The sequence below is a fragment of the Ambystoma mexicanum genome, chromosome 5q (assembly GCF_040938575.1).
Source record: "Ambystoma mexicanum isolate Mex_15411 chromosome 5q, UKY_AmexF1_1, whole genome shotgun sequence".
In the NCBI taxonomy this organism is placed as follows: Eukaryota; Metazoa; Chordata; class Amphibia; order Caudata; family Ambystomatidae; genus Ambystoma; species Ambystoma mexicanum.
Genome location: NC_090933.1, coordinates 450,443,490 through 450,466,187, shown reverse-complemented (window position 1 = coordinate 450,466,187; position 22,698 = coordinate 450,443,490).

Sequence of the window (22,698 nt, the reverse complement as noted above, 5' to 3'; positions counted from 1 at the left end):
AGAAAATCACCTGGCCCACCAGGGGCTGGGTGATCTCCAAAAAGAAAACCAGAACTTGGTAGAGCACACCAGAAGGGTGGAAGATGCTCTAGCAAGAAAGGAGCAGGCCAATAGGGACATTGCCCAGGAGGTAAACCTCCTGCAGCAAAGACTGGCCCAGTTCTCCAGGACCAACCAGGAAGCACAGAGGGAGAATGAGGCCCTCTGTCAACACAATGATAGGCTCCAGCAACAGGTAGCGATGCAGGAGAAACTGATAGAGTCGAGTAAGGCCTTAACAGAGGAACTGAAAGCACAAATGCAGGCTCTTGCATTGCAACAGGGAGCAGGGGCGGATAGAGATGAGGTCCGCTGGGAAAGAGAGATTCCTGACCATAACCGCAGGAGCCCTAACACCAGGGGCCTTCATTTTCCCCAGTCCCTGGACTCTGCCACCCCCATGTCCCCTGGCGCACATGAGCACAGGGCCACAGGGATGGCAGATTACTATCCAGCCAGAAGCATGGGGCTCATAGGCCAGTACCATCCAGGAATGGAGGGGTGGGCATCCGGGTATGGGCACCCAAGTACAATACAGTTCAGTGGGGAACCCCAGGAGAGTAGGCCCATTAAGGGCATCCTGAAAACCTCTGCCCAGTTAGGTCAGTGGAGGGGGTACCCATCAAATCCTGGCAGCAAGGAGGAATCTGAAGACTCCTCTGAACTGCGCAGGACACAGGAGACCAGGTCCCCACAGTCTGCCAGCCATTCCCAGGCTCGCAGAATCCGGGAAAACCTGGAAGAACAGACGGGAACCTCTGGGAGCAGTGCCTCTGAGTCCGAGGAAGAATGGACAAGGGTTACCCGAACCAAAAAGGCCAATAAGGCAAAAAGGGCCTTGCTTAAGGACCCCTTCAAGCAGATTAAGGCGATCAGGAGCGTCATCACGCCTTACCATAAGAACGCTAAGTATTCTGTTTGGGAGCACTTAGAGTTGTTTGAACAAATGATGGAGACTTTCCATTTGAAGGACAGCCAAAGCTGTATTCAATATGTAAAGTGGACATTCTCCCCGGAATACTCCAGTTTCTTTGCGGGGCTGGAGGACCAAAATCATTTAAGATGGTCCACATATAAGGCGGCCATCCTGAAACATTTTTCTGTTCACAGAAATCCTCAAGAGGCTCGCAAGGCGGCCTACAATTTGCAATGTGGGGAGGATCAGGCCCCACGAGAATTTGTGCAGGAGTTAAAGCGTGCGTTTGCGCAAACCACCAGAAGGGTGCGCACAGATAGTAGAGAGTTTGTCAATACATTTTTCCATGCCTTGCCCAAATATATAATGACCCAGCTCGTGAGAGATTTTCATGAGAAAAGATCTTTAGACTGGGTCATTGAACAGGCTACCCGGATCTATGAGGTGCAGAAGCCCATAGAAAATAAAAGCAATGCCCAGAAAAACCCCAAAGCCAACAGCACCTCTGCTGCTGTCAAGGTGGCAGAGGTAAAGGTCACCCCCGTTTTGGATCTGGAGATGGGGGGGCCTAAAAACCTACCTGCACCTAATAATGCTAGGCCCAGAAGGTCCTCGGGCCAGTCACAGACAGGGAGCCAGGGAGGCAGCCCCACAAATGGGGTCCCTCGCTCTCCTGACTATGTAAGTCCTCGCTACAAAGGTAACAGACCCATCCTGGGTTATGTGTGGACTCCTCCAGCCCAAGGGGGGGGATCCAGACAAGCACCTAACCCAGGGAACTTCCCTCCAAACTTCCCACAGGAGGGCAGAAATTTACCAAACCCTGGGCAGAACTTTTTCCCCAGATATCCACCCGACTTTCAGCCCCAAAACCATCCATCCTTCTTTCCCCAATTCCCTGAGCCCAGACCACTGAATCCGGGAGAGGGGAGGCCAAGGGTGGAGGGGTACCCAAATCTTCCCAACCCGGGGTATTACCAGAGGAGGGATAGCTACCCTTCCCGGGATCAGCCCAGGGGAGAAAACAGGGCCCCGTATCAGCCTGAGCGGGTTTCCCAGTTAGAGCGCCAGGTTCAAAACATGGCGCGGGATATGGGTGACATACTGAGGGCTCAGCAGAACCCTCAGATCAGCATGCCGGCGCAGAACGCACCCAACTCTGGACCTGGTGCTCCAGAACAATGACGGGGGCAGCACCCCGATAAATCACCGGTTCCCAGGGAGGAGGCACAAAGGGAAGGGGGGTGTAAAGCCTTGGAGGAAGCTTCCTTCCTCACTTGTAAACAGCCCCTGGAAACCCAGGAACTGGAAACAAAATCTCTTGCCCCTGAAAGTCTGCCTCCTAAGGAGCAGAGGGGGGGTAGGAGAAACAAAAGACCCAAACAGACTCAGTTTGAGGAGGAGGTACAGATCTTCCAATTTGAGGGAGAGGGATCCTCAGAGGATCCTGGGAAAAGGATCTTCTCCTTCAGAGAGGGGGGAACTCCTCCCAAAGAAAAATGGGTCCCTAGGGATGCAAATCCAGACTGGGGAGATGTGGAGACTGAGCTACCGCCGCCCACCATCTCATCCCAGAACCAACAGCAAGAAAATCCCCTGGTTCAAACCCATCCTGGGGACTGCCTCCAAAAAGGGGGGGGCGGCCCAGAAACGGAGCCAGGGGAACCCACAATGGCTCTGATCTCCAGTTGCAAATTTTTTCTTTCAGATTCCCAAGACTCTCCACAGAATTCTGCCCAAATCTCCTCGCTAGCGATGTCCAAAACCAGAAAATTAGCCCACCAGTTGTCCAAAAATGTACATTATCTGTGCCCCCTTGAGGAGAAGGAGGGAAGATATTATGCCCCGGTACAAGTACAGGGGCAGGGTACAATCTCGGCACTGGTGGACACTGGATCTCAAGCTACCCTTCTGTCCAGAAGGGCCTTTGACGAACTGAATGCAGGAAGGGGAGAGAATTACCAAATTCCTCTCACCTCTCTTCCTGGACAACTGCAGAACTTTGACGGGAAGGAAATTCCCGTCGAGGGGACGGCAGACTTGGACATTAAGATCGGGCGACATAAGTTGAAACACCCGGTCATAGTTGTGACCCCAGAGGGCACCCCTTGTTTACTAGGGAATGACCTCCTGAGAAGGTTGTCACCCCTAATAGATTGCGTAAACAAGGTCCTCTGGACTCAGACTAGCCGACCCATAAAATTAAAACAGAGTGTCAACCATGTTAGTTTAAACGGCACATGCCACATGGTTGAACAAAAATCTGACCAAGTAGAATTTCACTTCCAGAACAACCAGATTCCAGACGTGACAGTAATAGCAGTAGGACAACAGACTGGTGATGGGGGGTCCTCTCTATTTCGGAAAATCAACCTTCCTTCCAGTCTAAAGTGGTATTCCACGCTGGAAGGAAACACTCTGAAATTCTATACCAATCCACAATCTGAAACTCCCACTCCTATAGTCCAGAAAGATGTGAAATCAGCTCAGAGCCTGGCTGATATTCAGCAAATTGGAGAGCAGTTGTTCATCCCTGTTCAGTTAAATGATGGGAAGGACTCTGTTCTCGCTCGAGTGTGTGTGAACAACGGTAAGAGCTTCATCAGCGAAGCCATGTTTCGCCAACTCCCAAAAGAACCAGCCATTCCCACCTTCAAACTGATAGACAAATGGGAAATGGACCTGGAAGTACCTAATTCCAAACATCTCCTGCCAAGCAGGTGTATGCTCAAAATCTCCATTGGCAACAAGAGCATAGTCCATAATTGTTGGGTCGTGCGAGACGTCCCTGCCGCCTTTTACTTAGGCAGTGACATTCTCAATCGCTTTGCCATTAGTTTGGACCTAATAAACTTCAAAGCTTGGTCCCGATTAGCGGATAATCCCATGGGCTTTGATGATCCAGAAAAAGCATTTAGGTCAGCTCAATTGCTACCTTATGCAGTTGAAATTCAGGTTAAAGAGGAAGTCACCATCCCAGAAAGGACCCGACAATTCTCCCTGGAAGTGAAAGTTAAAAGGGGACAAGAGTTGAAAAACCCTGATGCTTACATACATCTAAATGCTTCTCTCCAACAGCAAGGGTTGGGGGTAAACCCGACTCCATTAGTCAACATAGAACATGACCCCATTCTAATAGAGGTGGATAACAGCGACTTAAAGAGTATTACTCTAGCCGCAGGCACCATTATTGGAATGGCGGTTGATGACCGACATTTCTCCATTGATCTTGTAAATGAACTGTTAGGACCCATCCCCAAGGACTGTTTTGACAGTGACAGTGAGGACAACACAACACCAGACAGGATTTTTACCCGGCATGGGGGGAACTTCCTGGTGTACACTTCCTGCCCCTATGGTAAGGAAGATGTGACTTGTGACTTCAGGAGGGATGAGGTGATTTTCCAGGTACATGAGGGCTGCCTTTCCCACCTGAAGCCTCCGGTCCAAATCAGCACTCTGACCAGGGACTTCTCCACCCAGTTGGAGGAGGCCGCTGAGATAGCCAAACCAGAAGTCTTTCCAGGCTTCAGGCAGATGGTGGAAGAGAGAGTCAACCTAGCTGATGCCTGTGTGACTCTGGAACAAAGGCAAAAGTTGAAACAAGTTTTCTTGGATTTCCAAGATCTCTTTGCGGTAGACTCATATGACTGTGGTCGCACCGACATCCACACCACAACAATCCCCACGGACCCTGGCATGACTCCAGTGTTTGTGAAGCAATATCGCTTGCCTCTCGCATCAATGGAGTCCCTTACTGAAATAATTAAGAACCTTGAGTCCCGGGGAATAATCCGTCCAGTCCACAGCACCTTCAATAATCCGGTGCTGGGAATATTGAAGCCAAACGGCCAGTGGAGACTCTGCGCTGACCTCAGGGAGCTCAACAAACGGGTCCACACTTCCCGATGGCCTCTTCCCTACATTGACCAAGGGCTGGCCCAGATTCAGGGGTCACAGGTATTCACTGCAATAGACCTGACCAATGGATACTGGACCGTGCCTGTCAGTAGGGAGGACCAATACAAGCTGGCTTTTACCTTTGGGGGCCAGCAGTACACATGGACCCGGACTCCCTTCGGATACCTTAACTCCGGTAATGAGTTCAATATTTTCCTACATAAGGCCATGCCCGACCTGGGTACGAGGGGTAACCTGGCTTATGTAGATGATGTCCTCATCAAAAGTTCATCTGTGGAGGAACACATAGCAGAGATCCGTTATGTTCTGACACAGTTGAGGGCCGCCGGAGCAAAACTTTCCTTTCAGAAAGCACAGTGGTGTAGAACCCGTGTTAATTTCTTGGGGCATGAGATTACTCCTCAGGGTCTCTGTCCCCAGGAAAAGAAAGTGGAAGCACTTCAGAAACTGAAAGACCCCACAACTCTGCGGGAACTAAGGAGCCTCCTTGGACTGACTAATTACAGCAGAAAGTTCATTGAGGGCTACGCAGAGATCACCAGACCCCTGATTCATCTCCTGAAGGGGGGGGTCAAGTGGGAATGGGGTCCAGAACAAGCCGAGGCAGTAAAACAACTCAAAAGAAGCCTCTCACAAGCGCCTTGCCTAGCTTACCCTGTCAGAAACAAGGAGTTCTTCCTGGAGACGGGGTTCTCTAATACGTGCTTGACGGCAGTATTATATCAAAAGCATGACAAGGTCAATAAAGTAATCTCCTATGCGAGCAAAACTTTATCCTCTGTGGAGGAAAAATTCAACGATTGTGAGAAGGCACTCCTGGCAACGGTGTGGGCATTGAAGAATTACCGCCCGTTTATCCAGGGGGAACACATCATAGTGGAGACTCCCCACCAGCCTCTGCAATATCTCCAAAGTGACAGAATCCGGGCCGGAAATGTGAGTAATTCCCGAATTACTTCCTGGATTCTGTCAATGCAAGGCTTTCCTGTGGAGGTCAGATATGGCCAAAACAAGAAGAGTCCCCTCGCGCAAGGTCTGGCTGACTTGCATGATTGTGCCAGAGAAAACTGTCTCGAGGACGAAAGTCTAAAAATCAAGGACAACATGGAGGCATACCTTAATTCCCCACACAAAGTCTTTGAAGAAGACAAGTGTGAGGGAATGCCCACTGTCTATGTGGATGGATGCTCTTACCATGTTGACAACAACGGGGAGAAAGAACTGGTGGCCGGCGTAGGGAATGCATGGGTGAATGAGTCCCCAGAACCCTCCGCTGGATACAAAATTGGTCCCCGAAGTAGTCAGGTGGCAGAATTGATGGCTGTGCATCAGGCCATCCTCACTGCTGTCCAACATCAACTCCACGAACTGGTCATAATCACAGATTCGGATTATGTACGGAACGGGTTCGTGGAGCACCTGGTTAATTGGAAAACCAGAGGCATGTTATGTGCTAACAACAAACCCTTGAAACATGGGAAGTTGATCCAAAACATTGATGATCTGGTCACCTCGAATGGGATGACCATCTACTGGAAAAAGATCAAGGGTCATTCCAAAGTAGAGGGACCAGACAAAACTGGAAACGACTTAGCTGATCAGCTGGCCAAAACCGGAGCCATCCAAGGGGATCTAATTGAGATTGAGTCCCTGTTGGGGGAAATCCAGGTCACTGCTATCACTAGGTCCCAGACAAATGCTAACAACGACCTTTCAATTGCACAATGGAGTAAGGAGACCCCTGATGCTGATTTGATTACTGCTCAGAAGGGGGATCCAATAATTGGTAAATTTTACCAGCACCTTGAGGACCCTGAGAACTTTCCCCTGACGGATACCGATTATATTGGGAAAGAGGACCTAAGAGTGTTGATGAAATGTCCAAAAATGTTCCGGATCCAAGACGGTTTGCTGGTAAGGAAATCCAAAGCTGGCCACGATCAGTGGGTGGTTCCTACCTCATTCCGAAGCCTGATGTTAAGTCACGCCCATGATGCGGCCACCGCCGGTCATAGGGGGTTTCACACAACACTGGAAATCTTAAGAGAGGTTGCATACTGGCCACACATGGGCCAGGACCTCAACCAATATTTGAAGGGTTGTCTTGTGTGTGCACAATTTCAGCCGACATCCCTCACACACCGGGCGCCTTTACAAAGAAGGGGAATGACACTGCCATGGTCAGATTTACAAATTGACTTTGTAGGCCCTGTGATTCGCTCGGCTAGGGGGAATAAGTACATGTTGACTGTGACATGCTTGTTTACCAAGTGGGTGGAATGTCTCCCAGCCCCAAATTGCAAGGCAGAAACTGCAGCTGCCTTGATGATTAACCACATCTTTTCCCGTTTTGGTCTACCTCAAAGGATTGAGTCAGACAGAGGTAGCCACTTCACCAGTGAAGTAATGACAAAGATGTGGGAGATACTGGGGGTCAAGAGAAAGCTGCATATTGCTTATAGACCAGCTTCTTCTGGGGCAGTAGAGAGATATAACCGGACAATTGTGAGCATATTAAAGAAGTTTGTGGCAGATTCTGGGCCAAGTTGGGATATCCGATTACCTCTGGTCCTAATGGCCATCAGATCTACCCCTTCATCTGCAACCAAAATGTCACCATTTGAGTTGATGACTGGGCGCAAGATGGTGCTTCCTCAGCATTTGCTCTACAGGACCCAAGAGCAGACACTGATAAATGCCTCCACTACTCATGAGTATGTGGAGAATTTAAGGAAACACCTTCAACATGCTTTTGCTTATGCTCAGCGGAATCTAGAAAGATCAGCTGATAGCATGAAGACCCACTATGACCTGAAAACTTCCAGGAAGGAATATCAGGTGGGAGACCGGGTCTATCTATACAACTTCCAAAGGAACCAGGCCAAGCAGCGCAAATTTTTGCCTACATGGAAGGGACCCTTTGAGATCGTCGATAAGATCTCCCCTGTGGCCTACAAGATCCGCATCCCCAAAGGCGGTTCGGCAGAGGGGGAAGACAAGTGGGTCCACATAAACCAGTTGAAATGTTGCCATCCCAGGCACACTCTGCAACAACTGGAGGAATCCTCTGGAATCCTAGCAGGCACTGTCTCAGACTAATTCAGTTCCAACCATAAAACATACCACATCTAGTCTCTAAAATATTGTGATTTGCATGAAACTGTCTCTTAGTTATACTGTTTTTTTTTCTCAAAATAAGAATGTAATGTTTCGTTATGATGAAATGCATATGCCGCCCCACTACCTCAACAGTGGTGGAAAAACGTCTATGAGTAGATATTGCCGCTTTTGCTTTATCATCCTAGGAGAGATGAAACCATGAAGGATGACCAAGAAGAACGATCCGGAGACCGGGAGCAGAGACGCAACGGGCCCGGGGTACCGCCCAATACTCCCATCAGGACCGGCGAGGAGAACCGATCGATCAGTACCGGATGGAGAAGAAGATGCTGAACTGTGCCATCTACAGAAGAGGAAGAAGATTATGCGGACAGACCGGTGCATGGGTCAAAACCCTTGTGCACGCGACTCCCCATCGACTCAAATTCAAAGTGCAGTCGCGTGGGGGGGACTTGTTGGGTGTCCTGACCCACGTTTAAGCTATCCTGCTACAACATTTGGTGCTGTGGGCTTAGAAAATTCAAGATGGCGGAAAACCCACATGTGCGCTGAAATCCAGGAAAGCTGCGCAGTTTGTGCGCCCACCAAAATGGTTGCCTCACTTGCCACCCACCAGTGCGAGAATGAAAGGCCGGGTTGCCATGAGGGAAATGGGTTGCCAAAGGAAAAACAGTAGCGCCGGTTAGCTTCAAAGCGCTTTAAAACCACCATTGGACTACCCGCACAGTAGTCTGAAACCATTGGGAATGGCAATGCTGATTGCCAAATGCAACCTAGAAGTGTGGGGAATTCATTTCTTAAATCCCAAAAATGAGTGCAGTACCAGTACTCACCACTATCCAAAAGCCGGCGTTTTAAAACCACTCTGTGTGTTTTTCTGAAGGCAAGCAAAATGCCTATTTCAAACCTTGCAACATGTGCAAAATATTCACTGAACACCAGCAGACATTTGGCAGAATGGAGTTTTGTGTGCCTACAAAATCTGGGAAATGAAGAGCCCAAAAACAATGCTTATAACAAAAATGCTATGGAGTCAGCAGCTTAAGCCTAACTACAACTGGATTTAAAACCACCAAAATCGAAAATGTTAAATTAAATGAGTGACCTATGTTTGGTGTCACATGCCTTTGTAACTGTTGAAATGTCATAGTTTTGCGCTTAGAATCAGCATTCTAGCTGCATGTGTAAAATTACAAGTTATTTTAAAAGCAACAAAAAGTTAGCTGAAGGTCTGGCTTAAGGAACTTGATTTTGCCTAGCAACTACCCATCAGCAGTGAAACTTGAGTCACCACTGTGTTCCCAGGCCAACCTTCCTTTTGCTGCCCAGGCTAAGGATATGCCATCTATCTGATAATTGAATTATCTGTGCTCTGCAAGAGAGTGAACAAAGCCCTCTTCACTCAGGCAAAGGTTTTTATTACCGCAGTCGTAAATTGTAGCTTCCTCCTGGAGAAGCTGGGAGGAGCACTGCCTGTGAGAAGCAAGCTGGCTTGGCAGAAACTGGAAAGACTGGTTTCTGTACCATGTGACCTGAAAAGACACACCCCTGCAGCAAGGATATGGTTTTATAAAAAGGGGGATAATTCATAGTGCGGACATGTGAAAATTTTATAAATGATACCATAATTCTTGTGATTTTTCTGCCCACAGTTTAAGACGTGGTAGGAACCGGTGGTATGTTCAGGGGGGTTTTAGCGGAAAAGTGGATATTACTCTAAATGTGTGCATGTTAAAAATCTGAAACTTCATCAGTTAATGTCCCTACCCCCTGCACACATGTATGTAAAGTTGGGTCCATGTCGGAAATTGAAAAAGCAGTTAAAAAGTCAATTATGTACACTCTTTGAATGCAAGCTCCGAGAATGAGCAGATTTGGACATAGACATGGCTAAATTCAGCCACACCATGTATATGTAATTTTAAACAAATGTGTACCTGTGCAAATATGTTTTTAGGTCAGATATAGATTGTGTGTAAAGTTGACAGGAGGAGTGGACTTTCTGCAGGCTGTAAAATGACATCAATCTGACTCACAGTTCAGTTTGCCAATCAAGCGGAGGAATGGAAGTTTGACCAATTAGAAGCTGAGAGAGAGGTAGGGTCAGTGATGCTAGAACACACCCACATTCTAAACACATAAAAGCAGACAGACAGGACAGATAGGGACTTTCCAAATCCATTTGCAGCGGGACGCTCTGCCGGAAAAATCCATACTTACCTCCATCAACCTCCAGAAAGCCAAACTAGAGACTTCAATCTATCCAGAACTAAGAGACCAGACCAGAGGGAGAAAGCCGTGCTGTGCCCAGAGAGTGACCAGAGCCCAGTCTAAAACCCTGACCAGATCCATGGCGAGGCCCATTTCACCCAAGAATATAGTGTGAGTACCTAGAAAACTGTGCAGAACCAATCTCCTAGTTAAAATCATATAATTCAATCTATTTAACCTAAGTAGAACTGCCTCCTAACTGTCACCTGTCATTTTAGCTGCAAAAGCTGCACGTGTCTTTTTGAACTTTAAAATTTCAAATCTGAAAAACGACCTTTACTAAATTACTCATATCTCCGCAACCGTTTGGGCTAGAGACTTGCAATAACTTTTATTTGGAAGCTGAGATCCCAGGCTTTTCTAGGACCCCAAAACGGTAGAGATAGTCCTTGCGGTTCCTTTGTAATAGCGCTCGGCGCATCCGCGAATTTTACCGCGATTTGCAATTTCTTCACATGTAAAAACTGCTGCTGTTTGCTTTCCATTGGCCAGAAATTCGTTTAACCTGCTAACTATCCCTGCATCATTGCTAGTGTGAGCCTGGACTAATATTAACTAGATACCACTCACCCTGAACCTCTGTAAGGGAATTCAAAGCGTTTAGCATATTTTTTAATTCATTGCCAGCACATATCAAAGCAATTTGGGCTTGGTTTTCAAAACTCCTATCTGTTTTCTGTTGTCTAAGCTTGCTGGGGTGAACTGATTACATTGATTGCATTTTTGAGAACTGCGTGCTTTCCTCCCATTCCCTTGCATTGCATAAAGAGGGGGGGAGTGGATTGCCAGAGAAAAGTGATTACATTGTTTGGTTGAAATCATATTGAGTATTTTCTGTACTGCATTCATTGAATATTGCATCCACCTGAGCTTACATAAAGCATCCTCTACCACATTATACTTTTGTTCCTAATTACCAGTGTGCTTCCTTATCCATTTCATCTCAACTCCTTAGTAATTATAAAGAAGTGTGCTAGTGCCAGATTCTCTGTTGTTAATCTTTATCATATCAGATTAAGTGTGCTATTCAATTATTAATTTATTATAAAGCGTGATATAATATATATTGTAAATTATCAAATAAACCTTTTAAACTTGCAAAACAGAACTACTTCTTGGCTCAGTGGGGTCAGGGGGATTCCAAGAGAGGGGTGTTATATAGGGGTAGTCATCCAGAACGCATGAACTGGACCTAAAGATATATCAATAAGGGTTTTCATTCAGTATTATAGACTAGGCGTTGACTTAGCTGTAGTGTTGAATTGAATCCTCTTACAACTGATATAGGCTTGAGGAGTGAGATCACAGTTTCACTAGACATTAGAATTACCCCTTTACCTGGCATATTGAGAGGGCGAGTTCCTTCTCCTTTCTCTCCCATATTTGCACGCGGAATGAGTGAAGTGGAAGCCGGCAGTCACTTACAGCAGCCAACTAGCCTCCCAGCACTTTTTAACCGGAAAAGCAACATGATAGCCAGAAAATAGCCCAAGAACGTGATAAAGTTACCCTAAAAGTGGGCCTCTTGAATACAAACAAGCATGCACACAGTGTCCACGACCTAATTATAGAAAGGGACCTGGACATTATGTGCATTACCGAAACATGGCTAAAAGACCCTATTGGTCCAGTAGGTATGAATGCAGTCCCAGAGGGATATATACTATACAACAAAAATAGAGATCACGGACAGGGCGGAGGAGTAGCAGTCATAGCAAAAGAAGCGCTGCATCTCTTAAAGCGAATTTTGAATGCACAGGGTGCGACACCATTCAATTAAAGCTAACTCACACACCAAATGACTACTTGAACATTATTGTGATATATAGACCACCCTCTTTGACCTCTGACTTCGAAAATGAAATATCTTTACAAATAAGCAAACTGGTCTCAGACAACTCATCCACCCTATTAGTAGGGGATATGAATTGGTGTAGAGGGAATCCAGATGATAAAGAGGCCATGGCCTTGGAAAGTGCCATGAAGAACCTGGCCTCCAAATAGTAAATAATCAACCCACCACCCCGCAGGGAAACCGGTTGGACTGGATCTGCACAAACAACCTACAATCAGCACACGTAAAGACAGAGCCATGCATATGGTCTGACCATAGTCTGGTGACTCTAGAGATAGTCCTAACTTCCCCATTTAAGTAGTTAGAGAACCCACATGTGAAAGTTTTGAGTAGAAATGTTAAAGAAATTGGATCAGAGCAACTAAAACCATGTCTACTTCAGATCCTCGAGTCCTTCTCAGTCAATGATGACTGCGAACATATGCTGTTGAAATACACCAAACATATGCAGGCAATGATAGAGAAGTATGCACCACTAAAACGCAAGCTGATAAGGAAAAACAATAATAAGGGCAAATGGTATAATGAGCATACTAACAAACTTTACCAAGTAAAATGTACCAAAGAATGAATATGGCGAAGGAATCAAACTCAGGAAACAGGGAGGACTGGAAATGTGCGGACCAAGCGTATAGAAAGGCAGTTAAAGAAGCAAAGTCCAATTATTATAATAAAGAAATAGAGGCAGCTCTTAACTCGACCAGCAAACTCTTTGAAATACTCAAGGATATGGAAAAACCTAAGATCCTCTCTCCTCCACACATTCCTTCAAAGGAAGACTGTGACAGGGTACAAGAGGGTTTTGCTGCTAAAATATTAAAAGCAAGGAATAACATAATTCTAGCCAGAGACACCACCAGCATACAGACCCCCCTGGGAGAAAATCTCACTCTAAACGAGAGGGTGAGATTCAATTTCTCAGCGATCTCAGAGGAAGAATTATGTAAGGTGATGTCAAAAATTAAAGCAACCTCTTACGCTGAAAACATCCTTCCAACTAAGATCATTCTGAATCATAAAGAATTTTTTGCACCTATCCTGACTAGGTTAGTCAATGCTTCGTTCTTAGAGGGAGCAGTCCCCGATGTTATAAAAAAATGTCACGATAACCCCCGCTAGTAAAGAAGGCAGGTCTGGATCCCAAGGATCCTAGTATTCTCCGCCCCATCACAAACTCAAACTTCATTTTGAAAATCTTAGACAAAGTAGCTACAAATCAGCTACAAAAATATGTGGAAACTGCAGATGTATTACATGAACAACAATCAGGCTTCAGAGCGGCTCACAGCACAGAGTCAGCTATGCTGGATTTACAGACTCACATGCTGGAACTGATAGAGAAAGCCAAACCCGGGTTACTCATGCTGCTGGATCTCAGTGCTGCGTTTGACCTGGTAGACCACCAGCTACTCCAATCAGCTCTAGATAAATTAGTAGGGTGCTCGTCAACAGCACTGGCTTGGCTAGCATCTTTCCAGAAGGACAGGAAGGCGAGAATACATTGGGGCGAAAATTTCTCAGAAGCAACCCTGATACTGTTTGGAGTCCCCCAGGGAGCTAGCTTGTCTCCACTTCTTTTTAACCTCTACATAAGAAGTCTCTGTTCCCTGCTAGAAAACATTGGCATGTTTTTCACCAACTACACCGATAACACGCAGCTGATTTTTGAATTAACAGGAGACTACGCAGTAGACAGTGCAAAAATAGAGGAGATATATAACATCATTGATACCTGGATGCAGAGACACTGGATGTGTCTGAACAATACAAAGACTGAATTAATGGTTTTTGGATCAAACCAGGCAAGGTCCAAGCTGGACGCCCAATACAAGGCTTTCCATATCAAAGAAGCCATCATACCAGTAGTATCCAAGGTAAAAACCCTGGGTATGATGGTGAGAGCCTCATTAGGCTCTGGAGCCCAGGTTAACTACCTGTACAAAAACAATATGTACTACCTGCGCCTTCTGAGAGCAATTAGACCCTTCATAAATGAGACAAACTCGGCTACCATCGCAAGAGCAATTTTGTTGTCCCGTCTAGACTATGGTAATGCATTGTTATTGGGAGCCTCTAAGAGAGAACTAACAAAATGCCAAGTAATGCAAAACGATGCGGTTCGCATCATCAAAAAGAAAAAACATAGGGACCATATATCAGAAGGAAGAAAAGAATTGCACTGGCTTAGAATAGAGGACAGAGTCAAGTTTAAGGCAATGACGATAGTCCATAGATGTCTTTTTGGGGAGGCACCAGCCTACTTCATAAAACATTTTTTCCATGTATGTGCCCCAAAGATGTCTAAGATCAGCAGACACGGGTCTCCTAAATATACCAGAGGCCAAATGGGCAACTGGAAGGGGAAGATCTTTCCCTGTCAAGGTGGCCAAATATTGGAATGGATTACCAGTGACCCTGAGACAAGAAAGAAATTATCTCAGTTTCAGGAAGGTGCTGAAAACCTTCTTATTCCAATAGCCTTGAAGTATCTTTGTGCCTCCACAGCGTTGAGGAGACACTATGAACCCTGAAAGTCCTCTACTGTGAATTTAACTTCTCTGCGCTCGCCGCGCCCTTATGCCCGCGGGCTTATGGCGCGTTATAAGCTCAAAGTCATAGACATAGATATAAAACAGTGATGTCAACTTGGGCTTCTAGCATAAACATGTCTTGGTTTGATAGTCTTCTGCCTTCAAATGGAATGGTAGCAAATATTGCATTGTACTGTAGTCTAAAAACAAATCTCAATACTGTTCTGGTTTAAGAAACTTTGATCCCGCAGCTATAGGCTAGTTTGGCTGTCATTTAGTGTTTGGCAGTATTGCATGTGATAACCATGTGGTAATGGGATGGACCTCAATGAGTCGGAGTCATACACATCCTTCAGTTATTCCCCATATTGAAGTCCTATAGGACTCCTTGTGGGATCAGTAATTACTGCATTTTGTAATTTCCACATGTGGTAATGCTTTTGTGTGGTTGTAATTACCACAACAGAAAAGCAGTCTTCATTTATCAGTTTCAAATTTGAAATTTAACAAAGCAATAAAACATGCAGTATCTCTGACTGCGTCATGTTTCATTACTACTGCCACACTCTGAACAACCCCGTTTGTAATTGTAACATGTATTTAACATGATGGTCCAAAACAAAATGGTATTTTCATTGTTTTTAATCTTCAGTAATAGATTTGTAATGTGTATTAGGTGTGGGATGTCTCAACCCACTAGTCCAGGCCCTGCAACATTACTGTGCATTGCTGGCAGCAGAAACATCAGAATGGCCGCCAGAAAGCATGCTGCTTGCTACAAATCACCCAAAATTGCGCAGTAGAAATCTGAAAAATAGGCCACCATCCACTATTGCCTATCTTAGTGAGCACAGGAGATCACTGCCAAAACCCACCATTGGGCTACCCACAAAGTAGCCTGAAATCACTTGAAAAAGCAATGCTGATTGCCAAAAAGAAACACAGAGCTGTTTGGAAATCCGTTTTCTTGATTGTCAAAAATTTGCAAAAATCATCACTCACAAACCACCCAAAAAGATCCAACCTCCATGTTGGGTGGTGAACATTATGCTACCACAAGAATTCACATAAATACAATGTCAGCAAGAATCATATGTTATCTGAACAAAGTCCACTTTTAAGGATTGCTGGCTGGAAGAAACCTGTCAAAAATGGGTGTAATACCGTTACTCACCTCTGTCAGAAGCTAGCGATTTAAAACCTATCTTGTGTAAAGTTGAACATGGAACTCTAACTATGCCAAAGAAAGACTTGCTATCAAAAGCCTAAGAGGTGGATACAATTCAAAACTATATTCTGATAAGGCTTGAAGTAAGAAATTGGTTGATCTATTTGTGAAAAATGTGAGTTATATTTTAAGACAAGACAATTTCAGACATTGGGTTTAAGAGTTGAAGTTTCCCACACTGTGCTTCAAACACATTCCGCCCCTTCTCCCTGAACAAAGGAAACTTGCCCCTGCTCTTGGCAAAGAGAATGGCAGGCTGGTGTGAAAATGAACTGGGAGGGGCACCCTGGCCTGTTGCTCTGAGTGCAGACAATGGAGTCCTTGAGCTGAATAGGAATGCTAATTCGGGTGTGACTGACAACAAACTGCTCTGGCAAGAAGAAGGCCATGTGACCTCCTACTCAGCCCAGTTCTGGAGGCGGACTAGACTGAAAATGTGGATTAAGGTTGAGGCAAATGTATGTTTTAGAAAAATGCTTATACAATATTGTACCGAACTGACAAAAATATGAAACTTATAGGTTGTTAAAATGAAAAAATCGCTCACAGTTCAAGACTAGGCTGGAATCTGTGCGATGTTCTGAGACTGAACCCCGAAGGTTTTTAATATTGTAGCTACTGTGTTTGTGCTAGGAACATGAAAAATTACAGGAATGTGTCCAGGTGGGATGTGTATGCATGCATAAAAAATCGTGCAGAACTAACATTGAGAAACCCACCAAAAGTGCGAAAAAGTTGTCATTTACGAACCAAAGCTCGTAGGAACATGGGACTTGAACAGAGACATGCCTTAATTAATCTGTGATGGGTATATGTAATATTAACAAGTTGTGCATATTGTAAATATGTTTTTTCATGAAAAATTAGACATACTGTACAGACACAAAGGGGAGGGTTTTTCCCTAAGCCATAAACATGACACATGATGACACAGGATGACACACTGCTCCTTTCTCAAATCAGGGGACAGGAAATACTCTGACCTATCAGATCCTTAGAGGGTTGGGCATAGTAGAATCAGCCTCCCCACCCACTTTGGAAATGGATAAATAGGGACTGCTGAGGACCCAGAAAGACAGACACTTTTCCACTCCTCAACTGATTTCTTGGTGAAGCACCATGCAGGAAGATCCAGGCTCCAGACATAGATCCAGAGACCAGACTCTAGAACCAAACGCTAGAACTTTGAAGCAGAGAGGCCTAACCTCAGAATCTTTTGCAACCTGATTCTAACCCCTGAACTTCCACTGGACCTAACTAAACCATTCAACAGCCTGACAGCTGTTTTGCTTCTGGCCAAGAACCCCATGCTAGAACCAAGATCCAGACCCACAGAACAGAGCTGTATCCAGAACCCGTCAGATCCAGTCCAAGAAGCTGTGCAGACCAGAGTGCCTTGCAGAGAGCAGAGTCCATGTGCCCTGACCCTGTCCGGTGGCGAGTGAAGTCCAAACCTTTGACCAGATCTTTGACGGGCCCATTCCATTTCAAAGCCATAGTTGTAAGTATTTAGTGTAGAACTGTCCTTAACCAACCTCTTAGTATTAAGTAACCCAATCCAACCATTCCAACCTATTCATGACTGCATTATTGAATCTGTTGTCTATCCTAAGTTCTTCTCTCCTCCACATAATCCTTGATAATTGTAGTGATAATCATCTTGGCGCTAATATATATTTTCTGGAGAAAGGCAATCGTCTCATTCAGACAGAAACCATCCGGAGGTGCCTCTGGATAGGTGGCTGGGCTGTCGTGTAGTTTGTGGCTCCATAGACTCTCTAGTGTTCAGAAATCTTTGTTCCAAATCTTCAACAGTGCATCTTTCATTTTGAAATCTTGACTGTGTTTCTGAAAAATCTACTTTCACTAGAACCTCCGTAACTTTTGAACCATACGTCCTGGAAACAAAATTTAAATGTCATTTTGAAGCTAACATCCTCAGCTTTCGACCGAACCCAATTCCGTATAGTTTTGCTGTAATTGCGTTTCCCGCACACGGAAAAGTTGCCACGAATTTGCAATTTGCTTCAATTTCACCCCATGTAAAAGAGCTGTTTCTTGCTTTCAACTTCTGAATTTAATTTTCAATCTGAGAATCATTCATAAATCATTGCTGGTGTTGACCTGAACCAATCCAAAGCAACTCTCACTAGTTCTGAATCCCATTTAGTGAATTAAAGTCATTTTTAGCATTTTTCCCATTCATTGCGAATCACATTCTAAAGCATTTTGACCTGTTTTTAAAGCATTCCTGTTCTCTCTAAGCTTGCTAGGGGAATTGGGATTGAACTGCATTCTTTCATATCAGTTATTCCTGAAACCTGTGTGCCCTCTTCCACCTCTTCATATTGTATACTGGGGGGAGTGAGTAATAACAGGGGGAAATAGTGATCACATTGTCTTTGGTTAAATTCATATCAAGTTTTATTTCTGTGTTGCATTCTTTCCTATTATTGCATTTCCTTGAACCATACAAAGTATTCTCTGCTACATTATTCTTCTATTTTTTACTCCTAACTGATTAAAGAGATTGTTGATATTGTAATATTACCCATTGCTGATCATTGTTCATATTCACAAGTGTGATATTCAGATATTATTCATATTCATAAAAGTGTAATCTATATATGGTTCAATTCTTCAAATACATCTTTAAATTTGCAAAACAAACCTATTTCTTGGTTCAGTGAGACCGGGGTGATTCAAAGAGAGGGGCGTTATATAAGGGTACATCATCCAGAATTAAAAGAACTTTGACATACAAATATATAAATAAGGGTTTCCATTGGGCATCCCATACTATGCATTGACTTAATGGGAGTGCTGGATTGAAATCACTTACAGATTAGGGGCTCGTCCGTGATTTCTGGATTAGAACTACCACTTGTGCAGCTTAATACAGTGTGCAAACTAATAGGACACATAAATCCTGTTGGGCTACCACGCTGTGTTACGCTGTAAAAGCACCCCTCATAAGGGAATGCATAATGAAACGGTCTGTTTTGCAAAGATAAAATATTAAACTTCTGTAAATCAGGAAGGAAATTAATATTTCCAGAATTGTGACATTGGTAGACATCAAGATGGCTAGAGAACACCTTTTACATAAGTTATTTGTGAGAGGTGAATGGACTGAGCAGGACCAGAATGTGTGGTTGTAGGCAATCACACAACAGATCACTGCAATAGGGTCAGATATATGGAGATAACAGGGTCCCTTACATGTGGCCCTAAGCGAACTATATGTGGCCACTTAGGCCAAGGATGAGCACAACAAGATTGCCAAGATAGCGTCATATCTATATTTGTCTATTGGAGCCATACAGGATCAATATGCTGAAGGCCAAGATCTGGCAAGTAGGCAACTGATGGCATTAGAAAAGGCCCAATCTGATCTGGACTCTTCTGAGCAGAGGCTGCAGAGGAGCCAGGAGTCAGAAAACGAAAGTAGGCAGTATATAATTAAAATAAAAGAGGATATGGGTATCCTGCAACAGGAAAAGGCAGACCAGGATACCAGAATTCTGGCCTTGCAGAAGGAGTACCAAGAAGGTTTGGACTCCCTAATGCAGAGCCAGAAAAAGCTGGAGCAACAACTGGACTTCAACAGGGTATGCACAGAGCAGGTAGTCACCCTGCAAAGCCACCTAGATAGGGAAAAGGCAGAGAGCAACAAATTATTTCTGAAAGACCTGGACACCCAGGCAGAATTTGAGGAAGAGCGCCAGAAAGCTGGTGCCCTTCAAAGGCAGAGGGACGACCTGGCGGCACAGAGGCAGGCTCTTACTCAGGAAAGGGACACCTTAGGCCAGGAAGTCTGTCCCTTAAAAGGGAAACTGGAAGAAAATCACCTGGCCCTCCAGGGACCAGGTTACCTCCAAAAAGAGCATCAAAACTTGTTAGAGCACACCAGGAGGGTTGAAGATGCTCTGGCAAGAAAGGAGCAGTCCGGTAGGGACGGGACTCAGGAGGTAACCCTCCTGCAGCAAAGACTGGCCCAGTACTCCAAGACAAACCAGGAAGCACAGAGAGACAATGAGGCTCTCTGTCAGCACAATGATAGGCTCCAGCGACAGGTAGCCATGCAAGAGAGACTGATAGAGACTAGAAAGGCCTTGATTGAGGAACAGAAAGCTCAGGTTCTTGCAGGGGGAGCAGGGGCTGATAGAGATGAGGTTCGCTGGGAAAGAGAAACACCTGAGCATTACCTCAGGAGCCCTAGTACCAGAGGCCTTCATCTCTCCCAGTCCCTGGACTCTGCCACCCCCATGCGCCCTGGCGCACATGAGCCCAGGGCCACGGGGATGGCAGATTACTATCCAGTCAGAAGTATGGGGCTCATAGGCCAGCACCTCCCAGGAATGGATGGGCGGGCACCTAGGTATGGGTACCCAAGTACTGTGAAGTTTAGTGGGGAACCCCAGGAGAGTAGGCCCACTAAGGGCATCCTGAAAACCTCTATCCAGTTAGGACAGTGGGGGGGGGGGGTACCCATCAAATCCGGGGAGCAAGGAGGAATCAGAAGACTCCTCTGAGCACCCCAGGAGACTAGGTCCCCACATTCTGCCAGCCATTCCCAGGCTCGCAGAATCCGGGAGAACCTAGAAGACCAGACGGGCACATCTGGGAGCAGTGCCTCTCAGTCAGAGGAGGAATGGACCAGGGTTAACCGAACCAAGAAGGCCAATAAGGAAAAAAGGGCCTTGCTTAAGGACCCCTTAAAACAGATCAAGGCAATAAGGAGCGTCATCACTCCTTATCATGAGAACACTAAGTATTGTGTTTGGGAACACTTAGAGCTCTTTCAGCAAATGATGGAGACTTTCCATTTGAAAGACAGCAGGAGCTGCATCCAGTATGTGAAATGGACATTCTCCCCAGAATACTCCAGTTTCTTTGCGGGGCTGGAGGACCAAAATCATTCAAGATGGTCCACATATAAGGAGGCCTTCTTGAAGCATTTTTCTGTTCACAGAAATCCCCAAGAGGCTTGCAAGGCAGCCTACAACTTGCAATGTGGGGAGGATCAGGCCCCACAAGAATTTGTGCAGGAACTAAAGCGTGCCTTTGCGCAGACTACCAGAAGGGTGCGCACGAACAGCAGAGAATTTGTTAATACTTTTTTCCATACTCTACCAAAATACATCATGACCCAGATAGTGAGAGATTTTCATGAGAAAAGATTACTAGACTGGGTCATTGAACAGGCCACCCGGATCTATGAGATGCAAAAGCCCATAGATAACAAGAATGCTCAGAAAAGCCCCAAAACAACCAACCCCCCTGCTGCTGCTAAAGTGGCAGAGGTAAAGGTTGCCCCCATTTTGGATTTGGAGATGGGGGGCCTAAAAACCCATCTGCCCAGCTGAATAATTCCAAGCCCAGAAGGCCCTCGGGCCAGTCACAGACAGGGAGCCAAGGAGGTAGTCCCACAAATGGGATCTCTCACTCCCCTGACTATGTAAGTCACCGCTAAAAGGGGAACAGACCCATCCTGGTTTATGTGTGGACTCCTCCAGCCCAAGAGGGGATCCAACCAGGCCCCTAACCCAACGAACTTCCTCGTAACTCCCCCCAGGAGGGCAGAAACTCCCCAAATCCTGGGCAAAACATTTTCCCCAGGTACCCACAAAACTTCCAACCCCAAAATCATCCATCCTTCTTTCCCCAATTCCCTGAACCCAGAAAGCCTAATCCGGCAGAGGGGAGGCCAAGGGTGGAGGGGTACCCAAATCTTCCCAACCCGGGGTATTACCAGAGAAGGGATAGCTACCCTTCCCGAGATCAGCCAGGGGAGAAAACAGGACCCTGTATCAGCCTGAGCGCTTTTCACAGCTAGAGCGCCAGGTCCAAAACATGGCACAGGATCTGGGTCGCATGCTGAGGGCTCAGCAGAACCCTCAGATGAGCATGCCGGCACAGAATGCCTCCAACTCTGGACCTAGTGCTCCAGAACAATGACGGGGGCAGCACCCCGACAATCCACCGGTTCCCAAGGAGGAGGCACAAGGGGAAGGGGGGTGTAAAGCCTTGGAGGAAGCTTCCTTCCCCACTTGTAAACAGCCCCTGGAACCCAGGAACTGGAAACAAAATCTCCTGCCCCTGAAAGTCTGCCACCCAAGGAGTAGAGGAGGGGTAGGAGAAACAAAGGACCCAAAAAGACCCATTTAGAGGAGGAGGTACGAGTTTTCCAATTTGAAGGAGAGGGATCCTGAGAAAAGGATCTTCTCCTTCAGAGATGAGAGAACTCCTCCCAAAGAAAAATGGGCCCGAAAGGATTCAAATCCAGACTGGGTAGATGTGGGGACTGAGCTAGCCCATCATCCCATCCCAGAACCAACAACATGAAAATCCCCTGGTTCAAACCCATCCTGGTGACTGCCTCCAAAAAGGGGGGGCAGCCCAAAACCGGAACCAGGGGAACTCAAAACTTCCCCCATATCTAGTTGCCACCTTTTTCTTGCAGATTCCCAAGACTCCCCACAGAATTCTGCCCAAATCTCTTCTCTCTCAATGTCCAAAACTAAAAAACTAGCCCACCAGTTGTCCAAAAATGTGCATTATCTGTGCCCCCTTGCGGAGAAGGAGGGAAGATACTATGCCCCGGTTCAAGTACAGGGGCAGGGTACAATTTTGGCACTGGTGGACATTGGATTCCAAGCTACCCTTCTGTCCAAAAAGGCCTTTGATGAACGAAATTCAGGAAGGGGGGAGAATTACCAAATTCCTCTCACTTCCATTCCTGGACAACTTCAGAACTTTGATGGGAAGGAAATTCCCGTCGAGGGGACTGCGGATTTGGACATTAAAATTGGTC